Raw genomic sequence first — 24684 nt, 5'->3', positions numbered from 1 at the left:
CCAAGGGGGACAGCGAGTCCAGACAGGCTCACACTGTCCCCATGGCATCAGTGGAAACATCTCCCTTTTTACCCGGAATAATAATAATGATATATCATTACAACACAAACAACAGCCCTGTTGAACTACACAGGCCCAGCAGGCAAACAGACTGAGAGAGACAGACTATATATATAAATATATATATATATATATATATATATATATATATATATAAAGGGAGAGAGAGAGAGAGAGAGATAGTCGTAACTGACCCAAAATTAAGAAAAGCCTAACAGTTTCAGTAAGCATGGCCCTGTTATGGAGAAACCTAGGCCAAAGTGCAAACTTACCTGGCAGTTCACTGCCTAAAAAATCATGTGGAAACAGAGCAGCACTTTCTAACCTCCTGTCAAAGGTATGAATTTGAAAACAAATCAAACACCAATAAACCTCCGTACTATTAAGCAAAACTGTTGTGTAATTACAGCAGCAAGATGTGTGGCCAGTTGCCATGGGAAAAGCATGTGAAGTACAAACAATGTTGTAAATATAAACTTCTTTTCATTTACCATTCTTTAACTGTTTGAACATTTCTATGGCACTGTACTTAGCTAATAATATAACATTTATAAATCATGTGTACTTTTCGAAACCTAAGCGAAACCCAAGTGTTTTGTTCCTCCACTTTTGTTATTTATTCATGTTATTTTATCTTATTTATGTGGTAATAGAGCCAATAGGGTGAAAGGCAGACAGCTCCCACATAAGACAACCACACCTCAGTTATGGCACATTTTCCTCCATTAAAACGTTATCAGAAATGAAGTGCCAGCTGTGATAAAGAAGGGACTTTGGAAGAGGAGACTGAGAGTGGCGCTTCCTCACAAAACGTAAAACAATTAGAGAACATTACTTTCTAAAATGTGATCCTATCAATCAAATGTCGGGGGGGGGGGGTATTCTCAGGTGAGAAATGAGCAGTAGAATGGCAGCACAATGTATAAAAGTCTGCCACAAGATGACCGACTGCAGGCAAACAGTAGTGTTTCTGTTTGCCATTTTACGTGGTATTGTATGTTAGGAGTGTTCCACAGCATCAGCCACGCCCCCAAACGACGTGACTGAACGATAGAAAGGAGGAGGAAGAAGGAGAACCAGTGTCAGCCTGACACTCTAATGTGATGAAAAACTAGAGCTGATACAGTTGCTAACTTCTTTCCTTTCAGAGGGCTAAAGAATGTGTGTGTGTGTGTGTGTGCGAGAGAGAGAGAGAGAGAGACAGATAGCGTGTGCATTCACGCATATTGGTGTGTGTTTATGGTTGACACGCGCGACTGCTTATCAGTCTCAGGTGATCTGGCAAAAGGAAGCAACAGAGGCATCATTCCTGCTCTTATCTGCGGACGCTTTCTTCTTCTGGCCATTCGCCACAATGCAACACAACCGTGTCTGTCTGTCTGCCTTCCCGCCTTACCGTCTGTCTCTCTGTCTCTCTGTCTGTCTGTCCCCTCTCAATCGGGAGCAGGTGACTGGCTGGCTTGAAGGTATAAGGCCATATCTTATAGGGTTGATCTGAGAACAGCATCCTGATATAGGCATTGGTAAGGAGGAGGAAGTCTGAGGCGCCAGGGAAAGTCTCACACTCTCTCTGCCAGCTCAGATAGACAGGAAGTTAGCCTGAGTTGCTACCTGGCTGCAACACGCCCAAGGCCCCATTCACAAAAGGGAAGACAGGGAACTCCCCTTGCAGAACGCATCCTGATCTGAGGAACTGATCAGACAGAGAGCACAGCGCTGGGCCACAGTGCACTCACTGGCTGGCTGGCTGGGTGACTGGATGGCTGGATGTCTGTCTGGCTTCTCTCAATCTATTTATTCCTTCTCACCCTCCAAGATGACTCTGTTTACCAGGCCTTCATCCTGTACCCAGCCAGTCTGACAGCCTTCTGAAGGAGAAGAAGAGAAGGAGAAGAAGAGAAGGAGAAGAAGGGAGGGAGAAGAGAGAGAAGAAGAAAGGGGGAATAAGTGATGAAGCAAGAGAGAAACAAAGAGAGAGAAAGACAGACATCTTCCCTCTTGTCTTCCAGTGCCAGGTTTGTGGGTTTGACCTAGAAAAAGACAAATAGCTAAGTATGAATGCACTCACTTGTGTAACAACCCCAGTCTTATTGTTTTGTGTTTCTCAGACGGTTTATAACTTTTACTTTCTTTTGAAAGGCCAAAAGAACTCTTATCCTAATCTCAACCCCCAATACCCAAACCCTAACACCATAACCTAACCAGTGATGCCTAATCGTAACTCTAACTTTATTCCAACCCGTATTTTCTAACCCTAAGTCTGACAATATTATTTGCTTTAGATCTTCCTTGTTTCACACACACTCTCACACAAGCTAGCGTAAAAGTAGGTTGCACACACTCTCACACAAGCTAGCGTAAATGTAGGTTACACACACTCTCGCACAAGCTAGTGTAAAGGTAGGTTGCACACACTCTCACACAAGCTAGCGTAAAGGTAGGTTACACACACTCTCACACAAGCTAGTGTAAAGGTAGGTTGCACACACTCTCACACAAGCTAGCGTAAAGGTAGGTTACACACACTCTCACACAAGCTAGCGTAAAGGTAGGTTACACACACTCTCACACAAGCAAGCGTAAAGGTAAGTTACACACACTCTCACACAAGCTAGCGTAAAGGTAGGTTACACACACTCTCACACAAGCTAGCGTAAAGGTAGGTTACACACACTCTAACACAAGCTAGCGTAAAGGTAGGTTACACACACTCTCACACAAGCTAGCATAAAGGTAGGTTACACACACTCTCACACAAGCTAGCGTAAAGGTAAGTTACACACACTCTCACACAAGCTAGCGTAAAGGTAGGTTAAACTGAGTTGAAACCGATGTGAAAGGAAGCGGGATGAGCAGAAATCTTATAGTCCCTCCCTCCATTAGTCTGTGATAGGTGGATGACAAATGAGAAATGACAGACACCCCTATTTTCCATATGCCATGTCAGTCCAGAGAGTAATATCACCCTCAGCAGGTGAATACACACACACACAGAAACAGAAAAAAAAATTCACTGCCTTTTTTGTTCATATTTACATTGAGCGGCAATAATTCTACAGGGAATGGAAGACTGAGAGAGACAGAGATAGTTGTAGGTAGAGAGAAAGACAGACATAGTTGTAAGTAAAGAGACTGGCAGAGACAGTTGTAGGTAGAGAGACAGAAAGAGATAGTTTTAAGTCAAGAGAATGGCAGAGATAGGTTGTAGGTAGAGAGAAAGAGATAGTTTTAAGTCAAGAGAATGGCAGAGATAGGTTGTAGGTAGAGAGAAAGAGATAGTTTTAAGTCAAGAGAATGGCAGAGATAGGTTGTAGGTAGAGAGACAACAGTTACTCCTGGTGGTTGTTGTATCTTGTTCTGTCCTGTACCCTAAACTTGTCTCCACTTGCCCTACAACCCCCCCTGACTAACTCACAATCTACACTTCTGAAATTCCACATGTTCTCCTGAGAGAGGGGTGGGAGAAGCCAGAGGTTATGTGATTGGCTAGTCTTTGTGTAAAAGTGGTTGTGATTGGCTTGTCTCTTTGTTAGAGGCTGTGTGCCAATTAGTCAATGCTTTTATCTAGAGCGATTTACATAAAATGTTGACAGCATATACTGTATTTAGTCATATCAAGGCCAGTTATACCGACACATTCTGCCTAGTCCTGGAAGGAAAAATCTAACTCAACAGAAAATCTCCATTGATCCTCATCTTTTTCGTCCAGGACTAGGATTTACCGTTGTCTGTGAAACATTGAAGCCATTCAGTCTTGCTCGATGTCCAACCTTGACTCATCATGTCCTTCTGTGTCTGTTTAACAAGAGGCTCTGTGATTGGTTAATGTTTATTTAATAAGAGGCTGCATAAATGGTTAGTGTCTATGTAATAAGAGGTTGTGTCAGAGGATGTTTGACTAGTTGGTGTGTACGTAATATAATACAATTTGATTGGTTAGAGTGTGTAATAAAAGACTGTGTCATACAGGGAACTGGAGTGATTATAGTACACCCATTATTAATAGAGAGTGACGAGAGACAGAGAGGGACAAAGAAAGAAAGAGAGAGACCTGATTTGTTATGTACTGCTGGAAGAGAAATGGAGCAAACCAAAATGAATGGTCTTTGTTTTAGAGGCTGTAGGAGGTAATCAAACATACGCAACTCCACTGGAATAACTGTTCTCCTCCCTGACTCAGCTCCTGTTCCCTAAGCCCTAATCTACACCCTAGCCCCTACACCCTAACCCCTACACCCTAACCCCTAACCCCTACACCCTAACCCCTACACCCTAACCCCTACACCCTAAACCCTACACCCTAACCCCTACACCCTAACTCCTAACCCCTACACCCTAACCCCTACACCCTAAACCCTACACCCTAACCCCTACACCCTAACCCCTACACCCTAACCCCTACACCCTACACCCTAACCCCTACACCCTAACCCCTACACCCTAACCCCTAACCCCTACACCCTAACCCTAACCCCTACACCCTAACCCCTACACCCTAACCCCTACACCCTAACCCCTACACCCTAAACCCTACACCCTAACCCCAACCCCTACACCCTAACCCCTAACCCCTACACCTTACTCACTAACCCTTCTAACCAGTCCTACTTCCTCCTCCGACAGTTTCTTCCATTAAAACAAGGCTTTAAATAGTGTGTGTGTGTGTGTGTGTGTGTGTCAGCGATAACAGGAGGCAGGACTCAAATCACATCCAAGGACATCCTCTCTTCTGAGACTCTGTGTCTGCAGGACGCAGGGTTACGGAGTGTGTATGCACGTGTGTGTGCATGTGTGTGTGTGCATGTGTGTGTGCATGCATGCATGTGTGTATGCACGTGTGTGTGCATGTGCGTGTGTGTGTGTGTGTTCTTGAGCCCTGATGACAGAACCTTCCATGGTGTGTTGGTGTGTGTGTGTGTGTGTGTGTGTGTGTGCCTACGTGCGTGTGTGTATATGTGCGTGCGTGTGTGTGTCCTGCCGCAGTGTGGGATCAGACAAGGAGACGAGCACCAGAATAAAAAAAGAGCTAAAGAGAGAAAAAGAAGAGGCCCCCAGGGATCAGACAGTCACTGTTTACCAAGGACACCCCCTGTGCACCCCTCCCTCCCCAAGTGCCAGTGCCGAGACCTGGGAGACCGAGCTAATACCAGCCCCAGGCGTGTTGGATCACTAGCCCACACCAACACACTGGACTGAACAGAGAGAGCAGGGTGGGAATCCTAGCACAGTTTATATGTAAGTACTAATTGGACTTTGTTCTGCAATGTCCTGTTTCCCTGGGAATGTGATGTGGTGGGGGGGGGGGGGGGGGTAGTAGGGTGTTGACGAAGCGGGGGGGGTTGTTTGGTTATGAACAGGGGGATTAAGTGCAGGGCTAAAGCTCCATAGAAGCCTTTAGACACTTAACACAAAATCGAACCACTAGAAACAACAGAGATCCTGTTGAATGGGCTTTCCAGATGGCGCGGCAGTCTAAGACACTTTCTCATAGCACCTTTCCGACCACCACAGCCTAGGTTTGACCCCTGGGGGACCCTAACTGGCCGGCATCATCTAAAGAGCACTGAGGCTTTGCAAGCAGGTACTTCCTGGTCCATCTCCATCAGGTGCCTCAGGTGGAGATGCGGTCAGACGGAGCCGGTCGAGGTAGTGAGCGTGCCCACTCGCACATTAGGCCATGTGAATGACTGGTCGAAAGATCAGGGTGAATAATAGGACACGACAATACGAATAGGAAAATGGCGGTATTCATTCTACCAGGTATTTATGCTAAGATGAATTTATTTAGAGCTGGGAGCTGGGAGCAATCAGGATGAACTGTTTTGATATTAGGGTTAAGGAACCATCTCTCTGGGTCTATATGATATCTGACACCAGTAAAACCATCTCTCAGGGTCTATATGATATCTGACACCAATAGAATCATCTCACTGGGTCTATATGATATCTGACACCATGCAGGTCCACATTTGGCCCTTCAGGAAAAAGCTCTACGTTATCACTTTGGCACTAATTTCAGAACCTTGACCTCATTTTTCAAAACTCTAGACACAAAACTCACAACTAATGATCAAAATGCACATTTTTTAAAACTCTAACACTTTTTTCAATTGCTTGGATACAATACCCATAAAACTAAGATAATTTGTTCATTTAACAAAAATCACCTGTTCAATATTAACTTAACATCAAAGTACTACTATTTCAAAAGGCAATTCACACATTACATTTCAGATTAATGTCTATTCATTTCATTACAATGATCCAACAATCAATTGATACAACTGCTCAAAATGATAAGTAACTGTTGCATTACTTGTAATACATAGTTGTATGGAAACAGACAAACAGAATTCCAAGTTTAGATCATGAAGGTTTCAAGTGTCCAATGAAATCCGAGCAACAGTTGTAGACCATCATAAATCATGGCATGACAATGACTGAAGGGCTACAATGATACAACCAAACCTCAGAAGGTCAACCGTGGCCTCAATAATCACAACATTCCGCAATGAGAACCGGTAAGTCGTCAGCATGCACTAAACATCCTGCTACTCTCTATTGTCTAATGACTGCATACCAATGTGTATCACAGAGTAGGTGATGTAACCAAGTGTCTTCTTATTGTAATGTTCCCTGTAGAATTGAGACTAGGCCAAATAGGGGAGGCAGAGGCAAAATTCTGACTGACCAACAAAAGCAGGCTGTGGTAGATATGGTTCGGGACAGAAATGATTTTCGCCTTACAGAAATTCGCCAGCATATCTTGGACAATGAAGACATGTTCAACAATGTGGAATCCATAAGTTTGCCGACTATTGCACGCATGCTGAAAAGGCACCAGTTGTCTTTAAAACAACTATACCGTGTGTCTTTTGAAAGAAATGCAGACAGAGTGAAGCAAATGAGTATGTGCTGGCTGTTGTAATAAAATTCCCCAAAAATTCTACATTGTACAAATAATCAGTAAATCTCTTTACAAAATTTATTTTTTGAGGGTGATGGAGCTGGATGCTGATGACAACCATCATGAATTCATATATTTGGATGAGGCAGGCTTTAACCTGGCCAGCGGGGAACCATGCAAGAACCTGGGCAACATGGGGCCAACATTACCATGTGTGCGGCTGTATCAGAAGATGGTGTGGTGGGACACAGTATTGGATCATATAATGCAGCTCTCCTTGTAACCGTCCTTGATGAGCTCGATCAGGTCTATAGAGCTGATGGCGTGACCCATGTCATTGTGTGGGATAATCTCAGGTTCCACCATGTAGAGCTGATGGCGTGACCCATGTCATTGTGTGGGATAATCTCAGGTTCCACCATGTAGAGCTGATGGCGTGACCCATGTCATTGTGTGGGATAATGTCAGGTTCCACCATGTAGAGCTGATGGCGTGACCTATGTCACTGTGTGGGATAATGTCAGGTTCCACCATGTAGAGCTGATGGTGTGACCCATGTCATTGTGTGGGATAATGTCAGGTTCCACCATGTAGAGCTGATGGCGTGACCTATGTCACTGTGTGGGATAATGTCAGGTTCCACCATGTAGAGCTGATGGCGTGACCCATGTCATTGTTTGGGATAATGTCAGGTTCCACCATGTAGAGCTGATGGTGTGACCCATGTCATTGTGTGGGATAATGTCAGGTTCCACCATGTAGAGCTGATGGCGTGACCCATGTCATTGTGTGGGATAATGTCAGGTTCCACCATGTAGAGCTGATGGTGTGACCCATGTCATTGTGTGGGATAATGTCAGGTTCCACCATGTAGAGCTGATGGCGTGACCCATGTCATTGTGTGGGATAGTGTCAGGTTCCACCATGCTCATATGGTGCAAGCATGGTTTCAGGCTCATGCACAATTTACCATCCTGTATTTACCCCCATACTCCCCTTTCCTTAACCCGATTGAGGAATTTTTCTCCACTTGGAGATGGAAGGTTTATGATAGGCGCCCTCATGAACAAGTCACTCTTCTCCAGACCATGGATGACGAATGCAATGACATCACGGCAGACCAGTGTCAGGCCTGGATTCGCCATGCCCGAAGGTTTTTTCCAAGATGTTTGGCTAATGAAAACATCCATTGTGATGTAGATGAGAACCTATGGCCAAATCCACAAGACAGAGTTGATGAAAATACAGAAGTACAGTAATCACTCCTATGTTTTGCTTTTTACAGTACAAGCAAGCAAGTTGAGGAACACTGCATTTGATGTTCTACAGTACTGTCTTTTCTTTTCTATTCATAGCTAATTATTTTGCTTTGAATCAAATAAACCTATGTTGTGATTGTACTGTATTGTTTTTCATCAATACATTTCAGATTTTGTTCAATGATTCCACTGTGTCTGTAGTATTCCCTCTACTACTGCAGTACTTTTACAGGGATGTATTTACATGTAGTACCATAATGAAACATGTATCACCTATTTTGTACTACAATATTTAATTAATGTACGAACAATGACACAATGAAACTATTGGTTGTTTGTGTGTGGGTGATCTAAATTAATGTTTCAATGGTATTTTACAATAAATTAGTTTTTTTAACCAATGATTGTGCAAGAGCAAGATTTCTTTAAAGATATGAATGCACAATGCAATGTTTTGAACACTGGACAGCCTGTGTTACAAGTGATGACCGTTTTGAGTTTTGTGTCTAGAGTTTTGAAAAATGACATCAAGGTTCTGAAATGAGTGCCAAAGTGATTGTAAAAAACTGTAACAGCCCATACTCCATCAGGCCTGTGTCGCTAGTCGCTTTTTTGCCAGTACAGCTAAGCTCTCTGCTCAGGCATTACAAATGAGTTAACAGCCTTTCAGACCGCAGGCAGGACACCGGCCCACACCAAAGGTGAATCTGATAGAAGGCATGAATCAGAGCGAGAATAACAGCAAGAGAGAGTGATGAGGAAAGAGGAAAAATAATGGAGCAGTAACAGAGAGGGAGGGAGAGATAGAATGAGGGAGAGATAGAACGAGGGAGGGATAGAATGAGGGAGAGATAGAATGAGGGAGGGATAAAATGATGGAGAGATAGAATGAGGGAGAGATAGAACGAGGGAGGGATAGAATGAGGGAGAGATAGAATGAGGGAGGGATAAAATGATGGAGAGATAGAATGAGGGAGGGATAGAATGATGGAGAGAGAATGATGGAGAGATACAATGATGGAGAGATAGAATGAGGGAGAGGTAGAATGAGGGAGAGATAGAATGAGGAGAAGGGTGCGAGTGAGAGAGGGAGAAAGGGAGAGTGGGTAAAGTTCTCCCTGTCTGGGTTTGTTATAACACTGATCTACAACATGCTATAGCCTGGGTCTGACTCATTAGCCAGGAAAAGAGCAGGGGGGAGTGCAGTTGGAGAAAAGGTGAGAAGGAAGACAGGACAGGGGGAAGAAAAGAGGGGAAATTAGATGGGGGTTGCGTGATTGTGCAGACACACTCGCAAACACACAGACAAACACACACTCGCAAACACACAGACAAACACACACTCGCAAACACATAGACACACACACACACACACCAACACACTCAGTAACACCACCATGCTAGCTGGGCAGATAAGCAGAAGAGGTCTGAACCGAAGAATCAACATTCCAACGCTTTCTTCACTGATTAGAGGATGGAAAAACATGCTCCCTGGGGAAAAACAGCATAATAAGACATGAATAATTATAAATGAATCAGAAACTGTGCTGAGAGACTTGTGTGTTTAGCAGAACACTGTGTCTCTTATTTAGGATGAAACCTGTTTCCACACCCTGGCTGACCAGAACCACTACAGCTGACCAGAACCACTACAGCTGACAAGATCCACTACAGCTGACCAGAACCACTACAACTGACCAGAACCATTACACCTGACAAGATCCACTACAGCTGACCAGAACCACTACAGCTGACCAGAACCACTACAGCTGACCAGATCCACTACATCTGACCAGAACCACTACAACTGACAAGATCCACTACAGGTGACAAAATCCACTACAACTGACAAGATCCACTGCAGCTGACAAGATCCACTACAGCTAACCAGATCCACTACAACTGACAAGATCCACTGCAGCTGACAAGATCCACTACAGCTGACCAGAACCACTACAGCTGAAAAGATCCACTACAACTGAGAAGATCCACTACAGCTGACCAGAACCACTACAGCTGACAAGATCCACTACAACTGACAAGATCCACTGCAGCTGACCAGAACCACTATAGCTGACAAGATCTATTACAACTTAAAAGATCCACTACAACTGACAAGATCAACTACAGCTGACCAGAACCATTATAGCTGATAAGATCTACTACAACTGAAAGGATCCACTACAACTGACAAGATCCACTACAGGTGACAAGATCCCCTACAGCTGACAAGAGCCACTACAATTGACAAGGTCCACTACAACTGACAAGATCCAATACAACTGACAAGATCCACTACAGCTGACAAGATCCACTACAACTTACAAGATCCCCTACAGTTGATAAGATCTACTACAACTGATCAGATCCAATACAACTGACAAGATCCAATACAACTGACAAGATCCACAACAGCTGATAAGATCCACTGCAGCTGACAAGATCCACTACAGCTGACAAGATACTATGTAACCAGATCCATTATGTCTAACCAGATCCACTACAGCTGACACAACCCTATATAACAAGATCCATTACGACTGGCTATGATCTGATTCAACCCCCCCCCCCCCCCACACACACACACACACACACACACACACACCGTCACTCCTGGATTCCATCACTCTGTTCATTGCCATGGTAATAAGTCAGTGTCTGTCCGCATGGGTTTCTGCTAAGCCTCCAGATAGTTTCCTGCAGGCGGACCAAACCCCCCCCCCACCCCCCCCCCCCCCCCGGACAGAACATGTAATGAATGTGGATTTAATAATGCAATTTCAAACATCTGCATCACAAACACAGCGGAGCCAGTACCAGACAGACACTTGCACAAGACCTCAGAAAAAGACCTACAAACAGCCAGTTGGTCTTCAAGTGTTTGTGCTGCTGTTTTGTGTCTACTTCAAGGCTTGAGAAAAGTACACACACTTACAAACACACACACACACCCAGTGTATATCCATTTGTCAGCTTGATAGATTGAGTGAGCATGAGTATAACTGGGGCTGTGGTAGGACAATAAACAGACATGAAACCTCATGAATACTGTATATATTCTCAATTCTCCTTCTCCTCTCCTTCTCCTTCTCTTTCCTCACCTCCTTTCCCCTGCTCTCTGTCCCCTCCCCCCTGCTTTCTCTCTTTCTTTCTCCTCTCTCCTTCGTCTCTTTCTTTCTCCCTTCGTCTCTACAGTACCTCTCCAACGTAATTTGGAAATTACTCTTCTTCACACAGAAATCTGTACCAACTCCCAAACAAACAACAGCCACTTCCTTGTAAGTTCATGTTTCAGGACATAATAAATACTCTGATCCACAAACACAGACAGACTGACAGAGAAAAGGTTGTGTTTTTCACCCTGTCTAAATGTTTATCTGTCGGTCCGGTCCGATGTCTCTAAGGCAAGCCAAGCTGGTTCGCAGTGCTGCAGTATGGTGTCTGTCCTTCCTCCAGACGGTCTGGGAGGTGAGGTTCACAACAGCTCTCTGTCAGGCTTTCCGATGCACCTGGCTGTGGAAATCTGTCCAGCACAACTTCTCTCTCTACAGCGTTGGAGGTGTGTGTGTGTGTTTGTGTCTCTAGGTCATTGGGGGTTATGTATGCATCTGTTTGTGTATGTAGGTGTGTGTGTGTGTGTCTCTTTGCCGGTGTGTCTCTGTGTGTGTGTCGTTGAAGGCGTGTGTCTCTTTGTGTGGGTGTGTGTGTGTCTGCGTGTCTGTGTATGTGTGTCATTGGAGGTAAGAGCGAGCAGGAGTTGTCAGAATGACATATTGCATGAGAGAGCGCCAAGCCTAACAGCAGCTCATGACAACAGCAAAACATTGCAATAATATTAAGAATAGATCATAATTTGAACCAGTTTCCTACAGCAGGATAAAAAAATGTGCATAAATGTTTGTGTGTTTGTATGTTTGTGTGTATGTATGTTTGTGTGTTTGTGTGTTTGTGTGTTTGTATGTTTGTGTGTTTGTGTGTTTGTATGTTTGTGTGTTTTAATGTTTGTGTGTTTGTATGTTTGTGTGTTTGTATGTTTGTGTGTTTGTGTGTTTTAATGTTTGTGTGTCGATTATCACATTTCTAATTATTTTGTGAAAATGTAGTTTTTTACCCAGGTGGCCATTTGTCTAGTATCATTACCTCACCTTTCAAATCCAATGTACAGGGCAGGATGGTCAGTTGTAGTGGTTCTGGTCAAGTGTATTCTATGTTCTCTACATATTACAAGTCTAAATGAAGGTGGTTGTATTTCAAATCTGCAATTTGTCTGAAGTCTGGGGGTTGCATTTGAAATATCTTTTTTAAGTGGTTTTATTTTAAGCAATATGTTAAAAGTAGAACAAAAAAGGAAACCAGATTTTAAATTCTACTTTCCCTCAGTTCTATTTATTTTGTGGAGATTCATCGTCAGTGGTTTCACGACTGAAGCGGCCACACATCCTCTCCTCAGCCCTGGACTAAAATGGCCTCTACAACCACAGATTCAAACTTCATTCCAGCCACGTGGGGTCACAGCTTAGCAGAGTCAAAGCCTAGTGGAGTCACAGTCCTGCAGAGTCACAGCCGAGCAGAGTCACAGCCCAGCGGAGTCACAGCCCAGCGGAGTCACAGCCCAGCGGAGTCACAGCCAAGCGGAGTCACAGTCCTGCAGAGTCACTGCCCAGCGGAATAACAGCCCAGCGGAGTCATTGCAAAGGGGAGTCACAGCCCACCTACAGGCAGGCAGTCTGAGACTAGAGCTGGAAGCAAACAGCAGCAGCAGTGGTGCCAACACCACACCCCTCCCCCCATCCCTCCCTCCACCCCTCCCTCGGTCCACTCAGCAGTGGCACAGAGCAGTCCTTCTCCAGTAGCCCTGGTGTGTTTGTCTGCCTGAGGGGAGGTGCCAGCCACTAGTTCTGCCTTAATATAGTCTTGCTGAATCGCCTCTCTCCCTCCACGCTGAACATATAGAGAGAAGCACATGTCAGTTGGGACTTATTGGTTGAATATTGTAAATGGAAAGCTGCGGCTAGTAGGAGATTCAGAGCATGACAGGGAGTGTTTAGCCGATGGACCTGGGCCTACACATGGCACTTTGTTACAGCTGAGGTAAAACCAAGGGGTTAAAACAGGGCTATATATAAGAAAATGTGTGTGACTGATGGATTCATTGTGACTTGTACTGAGGCAACGACGCGCTTAGTCCGTCAGGTGAATTCAAGAGGGCAACGTTCAGGAAGTGAAAAATAAATTAATCTTACAAACAGGAAGTAACACTGAGGGTTGTAATTCCCTCATCTTATACAGTAGCAGGCTTCAGAACACCGCTACCGCTGAAAGAGAGCAAAGAGCGAGAGGAAGTGAGAAAGGGAGAGCTACAGAAAGAGAGGTAGACATTTAGAAAGAGGTAGAGCGCTAAAAAGAAAGGAGGAAAATAGGAGAGCAGAGCTATCAGCTAGAGACATTGTGACCGGTTTATCGCCGTCTCTGTCCCATATTCCATATGCACTAATTTCGACCAAGGTCCATACAAGTTACTGTGCTATCTGGGCAACACCCAACATGATTACAGAACCTATGGGTAACTATGCAACCAAAGGGATCTCATCAGATATAAATCAGGGGCATTATGGGAACTAGAGTTGTTTTTGGCAGGAAAGTGGCTCAATAAAGTGTGATAGAGTGTTGTTCCATGTTTTAATGTCCCAGGGACTTTTTTCTCTTTTTGTTCTTTATGAATTGTGTGGTTGTAATCAAACTAACTACTCTCATAAACGTTGGCCAAAAATCACACATGAAATTATTTCGGTTAACCATTTCTGGTTTTATTCCCAAACTTCATTCTAGGCTAATCTGTGAAGTATTACAGCAATTTGACTCCACAATGAGCACTGTTGCAAATGTGCATTTTCACTGTCAAAACTAGTTTTCTGTCATGGTTTATTGTTGTGAAGCAGCTTTGGGTTTTCGAAAATGGAGGAATGTAGTGTTATTATTATTACTGTTATTATCCTTATAGTCAATATTATCATCACTGTTATTATTATCATTCATATCATTATTATCACTACTATTATTATATAATTGTCATTACTGTTATTATTATTATCATTACTGCTATTACCATTACTGTTGATATTATCATCAGTGTTATTATTATCATTCATATAATTATTGTTATTACTATTATTATATTATTTTCATTACTGTTATTATTATCATTACTACTATTTTATCATTACCAATATAATGTCATTGCTGTTATTATTGTCATAACTATTACATTATTATCATTACTGTTGATATTATCTATTTCCAAAAACATTTACATAATACTTCTGTTGATAGATGTACAGTATGAACAGTACAAAGCATGAAGTGAAACCAGGAATAGTACACGCTAAGTATAAGGCAAAAACCAAACCTGTATAAACTAAGGATGAATTAAAACCTGGAACCCTATGGACTAAGTCTGAAGTGAAGCCAGTAGGTAGTAAAACGCATTAAAGAAGGGTTGGTTTCAAGGGCCGGGGGAGGAGTGCAGCAGTAGAGTGTTCTGGTGTTGAGTACAGCCTTCCAGCCCTGATATCGACAGCGGTCATGTTCTCCCACCAACTCCACTGGATTAAGAACACACAGTGGTTCACAGCTGACATCTGGTTCTGCTGAGGCTCTAAAACTATTTGTTTGTTTTACCAATTTCGGCCCTGATGTTTCTCATTTCATCTGTTAATCTCCTGAAAGGCATTATCCAGCGTCAGGTCCTCCTAGGTTATGTCATTACTGAAACGGAATACAGCGCCTGTTGAAAGCTCTGGTCCACACGTCTCACAGGCCACCTTTGACTTGCGAAGGAGGAGGCTATTATTGGACCGAGCCTAAGTACACTGGCTGATATGAAGTCCCCTGTTAATGGTGAATAGAGTGGATTTAACGGATTCTGTTGTATACCTCCTTTAAACAAAGTTCATCCAGACGATCTGAAGAGTAAAATAAATGCATAAAGTATATTTCGTTGTCTCTATCAGTCTCCAATCTCTCGTCCAAATTAAAGTTACTTTTGCTTTATTATCCTCTCAGAGATGTATCTCACTCTCTTTCTCTGTCACTCGCTGTCTCTCTTTTTCTGCATCAACTTCAATACGCTAGATGGGCATGCAATTTAAAATCACTAAAAGACAATGTTGCAATATAAAAAGTTGTCACAAATACACAATGATCACATTAAACCTGCATGGGAAAGGGGATGGTTCTAATAATGACATACAGTATAACTATATTCAACAAAAACAACAACAAAAATTGTTGTCACCCCCTGACCAACTGTTTGTAATTTATATTAATGCTGAATTTGCAGAAAGCCACCTCATTCAGCAAAATGTGTACTAGCTCCTGCAGAGTTGTGTGGCTGTCCAAGTTGGCTGTCTATACATTAATTAACTAACTGTTAGTCACTCTGGATAGGAGCGTCTTTGGCAGCAATCGCAGCTTTGAATCTTCTTGGGCGTGTCTCTACCAACTTAGCAAACCTTGATTTGAGCACTTTCATCAATTAAGAACATTCAGAGAGCCAATTAAGGACATTAACATGGTTGATGTCAAGCAAGAAAATGTATCTTCACTACAATCTGATGCACTCTGAATCAGGTCTTCTTCAAGGACCTCTCAGAATACTTCATTTATCCTTCTCTCAATTCTGACCAGTCTCCCAGCTCCTGCCTCGGAGAAGGATCCCGATAGCCGGACGGGCACACCAACATACTTCCCCGTTGGCATGGAATTAGCCAGGTGATGAGTGGTACCCGTTATTGCCAGATTTAGTCCTTGGCATTCAGGCCTTATAGTTTGATTTTGGTCTCATTAAACCATAGAATGTTTCTCTTCATGCTCTCAGATTCCTCCAGGAAGCATCTCATAGGCCTTTTTCTTGGGAGTGGCTTCCTTCTAGCAGCTCTACCTCAAAGGCCTGCTTGATGGAGTCCCTCAGAGATGGTTGTCCTTCAGGCAAGTGCTGACATCTCTACAGTGAAACACTAAAGATCACTTCGTGTGGACATTGGGTTCTTGCCAGGTTCCTTTGTTTGGCCGGATGTCCGGCTCCTGTGATCTAGGGAACTTCCAATCCATTGCTTCATATTTTTTTACGTTCCCCAGATCTATGCCTCAACATTACCGTGTGTCTATTGAGGATTCAGACATGCATCAGACTACATAGCTTGGTTACTGTTCCAACCTGCACTGTAAACATGGGGACCTTATGCAGGCAACTGTGTGCATTTCTAAATCAAGTAGACTCCAGTAAAGTTCCTGTGATCTCAAGGATGATCATCGGATCAAAGGATGCACCTCAGCACTTTGGAAAGTTATGGCAAAAGATTTTACGTACAGTAGTTTTTAATTTTCAATAAATTGGCAGAAATTTCAAAGAAAGTTTTCACTTTGTTATTATGGGGTATTGTGTGTAGATTGACGGTAAAAAGTACATATTTAAGCCAATACATATTAAGTCTATAACACAACAAAACGTGGAGAAAGTGAAGTGGCCTAAATAAGGCAGAGTCTGTCGAGCAGTTTGCCTAAATACTTTGATAGTGTAAGGCTCTGAGGGTGCATGTCTTCATCTTATTGCAGAGCACTACGCTTTCTCACTGCGCTTTCCACTCCGCATTCTCACTGCAAGTCCAAATACATACATTTCCATATGTGAATATGTAATAGAAATGTAGTGTTTTTTCAGCCTAAAGATGTTTTTTTGAGAATTGTTTTTGGTAGTAGGTTCACGTTTCAGAAAGAACAGTCCTGTGGTTTTTCTGTATTTGTTTTTACACTTGCACAGTCCTGTCTCTGGTTCATTCATGACAAAGCAGTGACAGACTGCCGTGGTCACACAGCCTCTACTCTACAGGGAACTCCATTGTCCCGGGTCAGCCTTTATCAAACCCGTGTTTACTGAGTCCAACAAGGATTTTGTGAAATGTCTTTTTATCAGTTGATTAAATCATTGGTGTACGTGAACTATTGACTTAGGGCCAGATTGCATTGTGTTTTGAATCTCTCTCTTTCATACTGTATTTCTTGTCTTTCTTTCTTTCTCCTCTGTTTTTCGTTCTCTGTCAGCTGATCTGTAGTAAACCCTGGTCCTGACAATGTTTAAGGCAGTGCGTTGTAAGACAGTGTTTATGACAGTGTGTGTGTGCCTGTTAGTTGATATGAGGTACTACCAGTCATGTAAACCATGGAGACTTGGTGGGAGCTGCTGCCTTTCTAGGTCTGAGGGGTTGGGCCCAAAAATAACTTTCATTCAATATCGACTGGAGTGGGAGAGCATTCCCACCAACAAATTGGAGCTGGTTCATGTGTGATTAACTAAGTCTGTAACAAAATTGTGATAAATTAATGATAATTACTTAGGTTGCTCAAACTCATCCCTAAAATATACATAACAAAGCTCTACCCTAAAATGAGGTCAGTTGTCTATTTAGGGCATGAGCATGAAGAAACCAAAGGGATTTAAAAATATAGAAATATTTATATGAATATGAATAGAACCAACTAATCAAGGCAATACTGAACACAAAATAGATAAATTGCTGCCAAGTCTCTTCTTTTAGGACAAATCTCTGACCACCCATTTGCACTCCCCAACTGCTCTTTTCACTGGCCCCCACAACCCTCTAAAGAAAAATAGACAGGCATGAAATAAATTTATGTTAAATATTTTTTAATTCTGACCAAATATTTAAACATTTGATTAAGTTAATCAGATAGCATCCCTTCCTCAATTCACATCCTCACACTTTCATTGAAACATCATTGAGGATTCATGAGATTAGTTGTGAAACAGATCATTTCGATCATCTACAACATATGTGCAGGACAGCATTAGTGATATGTGGGAATGTTGTGTCCTTTTTGTCTTGCTTAGCTTAAAGCAATTTATTCTGGGGAAATAGACCACAAAAGAGTTAAATAATTGCTTTGTTTGTTGGTTCAAGTGGTGATTCGTTCCACATGACTCTAATTCGATTATTTAATTCCTCAATCATTCTTTACAATTGCATAATGCAAAATACCCGAATAATTTGGAGGTACATTGACAAATACGAGGGTGGCGTGTGAGAAGTGACAGCTGGTTTAAAATAAATAACTCAATGATCAATGTTAAATAGGACTAACAACAGTAGCATGTTGTTATGCATGTGTTGTATTGAGAATGTATCTCCTAAATCTGACTAGCATAAAACTGTGGACACACCTTCCATCCAAAGTTATAACTTACCAGTGGTGAAGATTTGCCAGCGTACGAGACATTTCTGTCTCATCCACTCTGATGCCCTTGGGAGCATATCGAGCCCAGAGCAATACCTAACTGGATTTGTAAAGATTTCTTTGAGAATTTCTTAATCCGTGGCTTTTATTTTGATCAGATTTTGTTGACTAAGCTACATGAGATTGTATAAAACTACATGAAAGCATGACTACATTGAATATTATAATCAACAGTTACTCATCAATATTGTAGTTTTTTTATTATGAAAAAACCAAGTATTGTTTCATCGCCAGGTCCTAAACCTTGCTATTGCTACAATACACACACACACATTCCTGCACATAAACACATACACACACATACACTTCCATGCATGTACACACAAACACACACATAAATAATCTGCATTACTCTGCACTATTTAACTATCCCAACTCTTAGGCAACAAACCACCACAATAAAGGGTTGACTCAGGCTTACTCCAGAAAGACTAAGACTTGTATGGCAAATCAAAATTCTGTAATAACCCCCTTCCCAACCCCTTCACATTTGTGATAAATATAAAAAAAGTTATTCTCCTCAATGTAACTCTGTTCTCTGCAGACTCTGTTCTCAGCAGATGATCTGTTGATATTGAAGATCAGCGCGAGAAACCAAATAAACAACCCAACCGCATGGATGCTTAGCCGTCAAAGGGGCAATAAGCAGTTTAAAAGACAAGTGTCTTCCCAGACACTTTTTCAGTTAAAGGCTGGTTAAATGTAAAAAAAGTAACTTTTTTACAGTGCGTATTCACATTTAATCTGTTCACAAACGATGAGTCAAAAAAGCTGATAGATGTAACCACTACCCTTATATCAATATAATGGTAATGTTACTCTTTTTTACAATGTGTATTCACATTTAATTTGTTCACAAACGATGAGTCAAAAAAGCTGATAGATGTAACCACTACCCTTATATCAATATAATGGTAATGTTACTCTTTTTTACAATGTGTATTCACATTTAATTTGTTCACAAACGATGAGTCAAAAAAGCTGATATTTTGTCAAAAATTCCGTATTGGACGAGTCAGACTCCACCCATCAAGACACAGTAAAATAAAGCTCCGATTGTCTCCATCTGCTCCTATCTGCCTCCACGTTCGTCTGTCTCTTTCTACTCTATCTCAGTTCTTGCTTGACCTGACCTTAAACAACCCCCCCCCCCACACTGCTCCCCCAGGACAAAGAAACAGGTTACCACTGCTTTAATCACTCGAGCGAATAATCCCAAATAACCTCCATCATTACGTTACAACATCACATCAACCTTATTGATCGACCAACACTAATCAATCAACCGAACATACTCAGTGGTTCAGTGTGTGTGTGTGTGTGTGTGTGTGTGTATGTGTGGATGGTGTGTGTGTGTGGGTGTGTGTGTGTGTGTGTGTGTGTGTGGATGGTGTGTGTGTGTGTGTACATGTGTGTTTGTGTGTGTGACTGGTCCAATAGTGCGTCAGAATAATCAAGAAAGCCATTTTCAGAACAAGACCTGGTACCATTACATGTGCTTCCATTCAAATAGCCCACTTAGCATTCCTCTCCAACAGCCACATGTGCTTGTCATTAGGCCCGGTTCTAATCGGCCAAACATTATTCTAGCCCACTATAATGACAAGGCGGTGTTTAACTCTGTCTGTATAATAAGTGCTGCACTACTAATGGTTTATTAATTTCTCTACTAATCACTGCAACAGAAACTAAGAAAAACACATCTCTGGTAATAACCGGGACGGTTTATGAGGAAACGTCATTTGATCACACACGGCACACGCTGAGGGATTTCCATCTATGGACCTCTCCTGATACCCTATGCGTCCACAGCCCAAACGTGTTAAAGGTCCCTGAATGGCGTTCAAGCTCAGGCCGAGAGGGCCTACATCTGTGCTGTCACAAAGCAACAGTCTCCGACCCAGCCAAGGACCCTCCTCACGATGGAGGGAAGAGAGGTTTGGAAGTCATCGGAAGTGTCTTCTTGTCCCCTATAGAGGAAACAATGGCAGGGCAACTGTTTGAACTTCAAAGCGTTTTATTTGGGAGCGGTCATGTGTGACCTGACTGGCTCCGTCTGAGACACATTCAACGCTCTGTTCTCCCTCACTGAAGAAGACTTCCCGGGTCTGAGTACTGATCCTGAATGTAACCTTAGGAGATGAGCCTCCATAGTGGTAGCAGGAGGGTATTAATCTGTACTGGATACAAAATGGTAATAACAAAAGCAAACAAAAACCTGAAGCTAAAAGAAGATATTATCGATCTTGGTTCCACTCGTAGAGAGAAAAAGATTAGTATCTATGAGTGTCAGAATGGCAGAATAGCACTAAATATTAACCTAGGAGTACATTTATTAAAATGTAAACTCTATTTTCTGTTAACATATAAGGTTAATCCCACAACTTGCTAACTTATGAAAACAAGACAGCAAGGAGAGAAAGGAAAGCAGAACACTGCCAGAAAAACAAGAGGTACATATCTGTTCTCAAATCTACCGTCCTGTTTCAAACAAGTGACTGTGTGTGTGCGTTTGTTTGTGTATTTACAGCATAGCGATTGTCTGGACATCAAGTCTCAAAGTCAGCCAGAAACGTTCCTGTCTGTCTGTCTGTGTCTCTCCTGTATAATGTAATAGTAATATAATAATAAATGGATTACCTGTATTAATGTAGTAATAATGTAGTATTGCATGTATTAATGTAGTAATAATGTAGTTCTGCGTATGTTCATGTGGTGGCAATTTAGTATTGCATGTGTTAATGTAGTGGTAATGTAGTATTACACATGTTAATGTAGTGGCAATGTAGTATTGCATGTGTAAATGTAATGGTAATGTGGTATAGTGTGTGTGTTAATATTGTGGTAATGTAGTATACTGCATGTGTTAATGTAGTGGTAATGTTGTATTGTATTGTATAAGTAATGTAAGATTATGTTTGGGGCAGTAGGTTTTGTACCAAATGGGACACGTAAATGAGCTCTAGTGTCAATACGTTTCCAAAGAAAATCCAGTTTTATTTTACAATAAAAAATGATAAACAACATTATTTCAATGAATATGTGACTATACAGCCTCTACTAAGATTGAAGTGAACAGCTTAAGCCTTTCATAACAATTCACACAAAAGAATTTAATACTTGTTGACTATGTGCCACTTTTTCTAAAGCAATTAATAATTCACAGTTATCCAGTCTTGTTTTAGAAAAAAATAATAAATAACATGATTTCATCACTGATTCTATTTCATAAATAAATAGTCCTATTAAGACATCGCTGGCAGCATTTTCCCAATGTGCTTTTGTTCCTTGGTGAATCTTGATGTTGTGCACTCTGAGAAACATGAGGAACAAAGCACTGGATGACAATGCTGGGCTTTTAGGAGAGGCTGAGGTGTCTGTCGGTCTGGGTGATGACTTTAATCAGACAACAGACACTGGTGCGCTCCGCATGTTTTAGCTTTGTGTTTTCTACTTACAGCCGACAGTGACCTTGACTGACAGCACTCTATAGTTCGAGTTATAAAATGGGTGGTTGATTGGCTGATAGGCATGGTATTTGAGACAGTATACCATAAGAATCACATCCAGTTTCACTGCTCAAATTGCATTGGTAATCAGTTAAAAAAAGCAATACGGCATTTTGGGTGCTTGTGTTATATTGACAATATACAACAGCTAGGCGCTGTGTCTAAAAACTGTTCTGAGCCGAGATGTATTGGCCGAATACCACACCCCCGTGCCTTATTGCTTACATATAACACAGTTACCCAGTACATATCATCATACATATATCGTTACCCTGACAATCCCTCTCTGATCCGGATCTACACAATATTGATTGTGTTGCTGTAGTACCTTACTGCTCGTGTTTCTTCAGAACTATTATTATCACTATGACGACCACAGCTCGTTTGACTTATCGTTACAACAACTGTTTTTAATACAACAGTAGCACAAAAAAATATATAAAAAATGATATGCTTTGGTTAAATATATCTTTCCGTTGGTAAGCTTATAGAATGAGTATTCTGAGCTGTATATTCTAGTAGAAATTCAGCTTTTCATTTAACTAAATAAATGTATCGGTGATTTAGGGAGAAGTACTTCTCAAATGAGTTTAGTAAATTGTATATAGTATAGTATAATATATAGTATATAGTATATTGGCAATTATTTTCTATCTATGTTGGTAACAACTGGATACAGTAGCCGATATTTAAAGCAACCCCATATAAGTGCATTAAAAAATTAGTATTGAATAGCGATATTGAATTGATATGTATAATATCTGACAGATTTTCTTGCCTCGTGCCATTTTCACTCTTTATTACTGTGACACCAGCGCGTCAAATTGTTGACATATTTGACGTTTCAAACCAAAAAGTATTTCATCTTTTTAAATTAAAACGCTGCCTGGAGGACCTCTATTTCCGCTGTCCTGGAGGGTTGGTTTAATTCACTTCAACCAACATTCTACAACTATTCACTCATAAATTATTTCGAAGCTCCAGTTATCGGTGTCATCGTGTTATTATAAATTATTACTATTACTGACTTTTGAAGGACGGACACCACTAACAAATGAATTCAATACATTTCCAAGAACAGGCCTATAGAGTAGGCACCAGAAATTTGTGGACAAAAAATTTGTGGCTGTGGACAAAAATGTAGACTCTAAAATAGGTTATTTTGACATAGTCCACAGTACAGACAATACCTTTAGACTTTAAAATTATAAAATCTAAAGTAAACAAACGTAGACTGCGCCTTTTTTCGGGGTTGGCACAAGAGTTTATGATTTAGGTTACAGCTGTCAACATGTTTTTATTTTCATTCACCAAATGCAGCAAAATCCACAAGTAATCAAGTAAACAACTTGGAAACAAATTTACTGTCCTGGCTAAAACAAAATCAAATATTTATTACCGATATATTATTTTACAACTACCGATACCATTAATTATATAATGCCGTAGCCTGTATTGTAATCCTCTTATTATAACATTCACTCACGTTTCGCTCACACGCGTTACGAATCAAGTCAAGGGTAGCATTGTTACTTCGAAGCCATTCAACAGAGTTCTTATATTTGAGAAAACTATGAATATTTTCCCTTCGCGCAGGGCGCCCCCCTCCATTCACAGAGAAAGAACTGTGGCCACGATCCTCGTGTGGCCGTGTTTAGATTTAAACAAGCTAGAATGTAACAGCAATACAATGTCCCCACTCCGCCTCGTTTGTTGTATCGCAGTAATGTGTAATAACACACATCTCTACTAACCTACCATCCCAATTCCTGAAGCAACTCCGTCCAAGCAGGAAACTCTAAAACCCATAAGCAGCGGCTCCCCTCATACTCCTTTCCCGTCCTTACCTCTCTTGCAGGAGGGTAAAACCTGCGACCAGTCGGGCGAACTAGAAGAAAAGCTCATTCTTCTGATGGCAAATCCGTACTGGGCCCTCCATTAGGCACGGGCTCAAAGTGCACTACGAACGGGGAAAAGGAAAAATGAAACGGAAAACTTCTCAGCCCCAGAGGGAGCGGAGTTTTTGTGAGGCAAGGTGCGACCGCCGACTTCTCAACTCTGGCAGAGGTAAGCTATCTGCGGTGTCGTTGTGTCTCTCTGAAGTTCAGACGAAGTGCCTCCCGCATCGGAACTCTCTCTCTCTTTCTCTCGCGCTCTTCTCTTTTCGTCCAGTTTTCACTTCTTCGTCCGTCTCGCTCGCTCACCCTATCTCTACAACTGTCTTTTTCAACACACACATCCTTGAAGCCAGGATCGAATTGCTCAGCAAATCACGGCAGCGTCTGGTGGAGCCTGATCGCCAACCCAGGAATGTTCCAGCCAGCCCCACAGCTCGATACGGAGCGAGAGAGAAGAGAGGGAGAGCCAGAGAGCGAAAGACCTATGGGAGAAAGAGGAGGGGGTAACCCAAACCCTGTGTGTTAACAACTTTTACAACCGAATATTTTCCTCATCCAGTGCAGAATATGCATCTACAGATATAGGCGACCGCTTAGTTAACAGCTGTATTATGCAGATGCTGAAATTTCGTTAAACTGTAATAAAAAAAACTTACACTGTAAAATCGGCTTGACAATCAGAAGGGTATCTAGAGCCATTGTGCTGTAAGTAGAAGTATATATAGTAACGACAATATCAC

General features: G+C 41.9%; 1 protein-coding gene across 1 annotated transcript in view; it reads right to left on the bottom strand.

Moving 5' to 3' along the window:
• The window catches only part of cdon (cell adhesion associated, oncogene regulated), a 50104-nt gene extending 25727 nt beyond the window's left edge, over positions 1-24377 (bottom strand). Inside the window, exon 1 of the mRNA XM_029121850.2 lies at positions 23894-24377. The gene's annotated coding sequence lies outside the window, so the exon portion shown is untranslated. The remainder of the gene's footprint in view (positions 1-23893) is intronic.
• Between the last annotated feature and the right edge of the window lie 307 nt (positions 24378-24684).

The sequence above is a fragment of the Esox lucius genome, chromosome 1, assembly GCF_011004845.1.
Source record: "Esox lucius isolate fEsoLuc1 chromosome 1, fEsoLuc1.pri, whole genome shotgun sequence".
Taxonomy (NCBI): Eukaryota; Metazoa; Chordata; class Actinopteri; order Esociformes; family Esocidae; genus Esox; species Esox lucius.
This window is presented reverse-complemented; position numbering and strand designations above follow the sequence as displayed.